This window comes from Echinops telfairi, unplaced genomic scaffold (assembly GCF_000313985.2).
Source record: "Echinops telfairi isolate 266 unplaced genomic scaffold, ASM31398v2 ScPeMD7_7468;HRSCAF=8506_1, whole genome shotgun sequence".
NCBI lineage: Eukaryota > Metazoa > Chordata > Mammalia > Afrosoricida > Tenrecidae > Echinops > Echinops telfairi.
In genome coordinates, this window is record NW_022111370.1 from 8,361,148 (window position 1) to 8,364,556 (window position 3,409).

Genomic DNA, 3,409 nt, shown 5'->3' on the forward strand with positions numbered 1-3,409 from the left:
CAACGCACAGTGACCTCATCCGATGGAGTAGAACTGCCTATGAGGGTTTCTTGCCTATAATCTTTAAGGAGTCAGATCGACAGGTCTTTGTCCTATGGAGCCATTAAGTGGCTTCAAATCTCCTTGTTCAGATTAATGGCCCAGGGCTTAACTGTCTTGCCACCAAGGGCTCCTTGTCTGAGCTCTAGGGGAGGGCATAACCATCCCTGTGAATGTCATCAATCCCTCAAACACTTATTGTGTTCAGGATTTCTTAGCCAGCGAGTATTGGTGGCAACTCTTACCCAAATGTTTTAACAGTTTTAGTGGCATGTAATTCACATATCATAACCAATAGTTCAATCATATTAAGAAGAGTTGTGCAGCCATTGTGACAATCAATTCTAGAACATTTTATTTTCTTGTTCTCATAGATATTAGCTCCTCAACACTCCCCCCAAGCCTCTCCTGTTATATCCCCAAGAAATCATTCATCCAGTTGCTCTCTACAGATTGACCTATCGTGGATTTCACATCTAAAAACAGCAACAAAAACTAGCAACAGCAACTAAAGTAAGACAGAAGTGAACCTCGCTGAAAAGAAAGCAGAAAATACGAAAAACTAGAACAAGTTGAAAACGAGTTAAAGGGGAGATCAAATGATGAGATGTTAGATTTTAACTTCATGACATCTGCCACAGTATGTTTTCCAGTGCACTCCCATGATAGCAAAGCTATTCACACCCCTAGTATGTGGTGAGGATGTTCCCCAGAGGCTCAATCCACATGCATTGCCCTTTCATTTTTTTTAACTGAAACAATTTAAAAATAGGTCTAAAGGGAGGTCAAAGGATAAGACATTGCATTTGAACCTAACTACGTCTGCAATAATTGACTTCAGAGAGCTATCTGGTAACAAAGCCATGCACATTTCTCGACAATGATCAGAAGGGATTCATTGGAGGTTTAATTCACGTGTGGATCCTGCAAATGGATTTTGGGCTAGCACTCTCATCCATAACCTTCTGCAAAGCAGGCATCCACAATGTAAGCTCTGATATCATACCTTCCTTCAGATTTGGATTTTATTATTTACAATCTTTGAATCACACAGGCTGGTATGCTTCTTCCGTGTGGACTTAATGGACACCTCACTTTAGATAACTGCTTGTTTGAAGATAAGCCTTTAAGATCGCAGACACCATTCTTTCTGACAGTGTAGCACTACCTAGTTTCTTCGCCACACTTTTCTATCGCACTTTAGTGATGTCTTCATGAGGGCAAGTATCAAATAGAACCATGTCATAAGAACTAACTGTTCTTAAGATTGGGGCTATAAGGAGCCCCCAAAATAGACCAGGCTAGGAGGGGCTGTATCTGGAACCCCCCAGGAATGGTGGGGAGTTAGCCATAAAGCTCAGTGGACAGACCTGGAATTGTGTATGCTTTTTTTTTTTTTTTTGGCTAGTTATTTATTTACTTTTTCTCCCTTTTCAATCTTTTGTTTTCTTTTTGTTTTGTCTTGTCTCCGATATTGTTGGTTTGTCTACCTATATAAGAGGCATGTGAAGCAAGCTTGAGGAGAAAACAATGGGACAGACAGTCCTGGAGGGACTTGGGGGTAGGAGGAGGTGGGGGAAGGGAGTTTTGAGCAAACACCACCTTAGACAGGGGAACAACTAGGGAATTAAAATCAACAATGTGGAGGATGTAGGGATTCTGGTGGTGTTAGAGCAACAGCAATCTAGCTGAGAGGAATTATTAAGAGGAAGAAGAAGGGTGAGCATGATGGTGGGGCAGGAGGAAGGCAAAGGAAATAGAGGAAAGATCTAGGAAACAACACTATGGATAGAGGTACATATGCAAATATATTAATCCACATATTTCTATTGCAATACAATGAAGGAGTGGATGGATTTTGGGCCTTTGCTCAAGTGTTCCCTCAACACAGGAACACTTTGTTCTAACAAATGGCATTCTGTGATGCTCACCCTCCCCAATCAATGAAGACAAAATTGGTGTTCAAGAAAATGTGGTGAAGAAAGCTGGTCATGCCCAGCTATAAAATGATTTAGTGTCTGGAGTCTTAAAGCCTTGAAGTTAAGCAAGTGGCCATCTAGCAGAGAAGCAACAAACCCACACGAAGCCTGTGCCATCATGAAGTGTTGACGGGATTAGGTAACAGACATCAGAAGAACCCAAACAAACAAACAAACAAACAAATCATCTTGTTGAGAATGAGGGGAGCGGGAGCAGAGACCCCAGATCTCATCTTGTAGACAATGGGACATCCCCTCAAAGAAGGGTCATCAGGAAGGAATGAGTCAACCAGGGCTCAGTATAGCACCGATGAAGCACCCAATATTCCTCTGATTCCTTGAGGCTTCCTCACCTGCACTATTATGACCCCAGTCCTGCCTTTCAGTTCTGGCTAGACTGGAGCATGTACACTTGTACAGATAAGAGCTCACGACACATGGAATCCAGGTCAGATAAACCCCCCAGGAACAGAAATGGGAGTAGCGATACAGGAGAGTAAGGGAAACATGGGGAGAGTGGGGAGGAAGGGGGAAGCATTCAGAATGATCGACACATAACCTCCCCCGCCACCAAGGGGGAGAAACAACAAGAATTGTGGGGGAAAGGAGACAGCAGCCAGTGTAAGATATGAAAATAATAATAATTTATAGTTAATCAAGGGGTCACAAGGGTGGGAGAGCAGGAGGGAGGGAAAAAGAGGAGCTGATACCAAGGGATCAAATGGAAAGTAAATGTTTAGAAAATAATGATGTCAACAGATGTACAAATATGCTGGATACAAATGATGTACGGATTGGTACGAGAACTGTAAGAGACCCCACTGAAATGATCTTAAAAAAGATTGGGGCTAAAATGAAGTGTGAGTTCCACATCCATTCATATGCTGTATCTATGGTTTATATATGTCTCTTGTTCACCTTAGAAACATCGTTGTCATTTTGTGTTAGAGAAAATTATCAATCATCCCTCTGGGCACTAAGGTCATTTAACTGTTATTGTTAGTTGCCATCCTCAATTCTGACCCAGGCCAACCTTCTGAACATCAGAACAAAACACTGCCTGCTCCTATGCCGTCCTCATAATTGTCCCTAGACTTGAGCCCACTGTTCCAGCCACTGCGTCAATCCATCTTGTTGACAGCTTTCCTCTCTTTCACTGCCCCTCTGCTTTACCAAGCATGATGTCCTTCTCTGGGGACTGGTCTCTCAAGTGTGGGGGACAGCAAAAAAGAGGAAGGCCATTGACAAGATAGATTGACACAGTGGCTGCAACAAGGAGCTCAATGATAACAAGAATTCTAAGCATGGCACAAGATCCGCGAATGTTTCCTTCTGATGTCATAGGGCTGCTATGAGTTGGCACTGACTCAATGGCACCTAACAACGAGAAC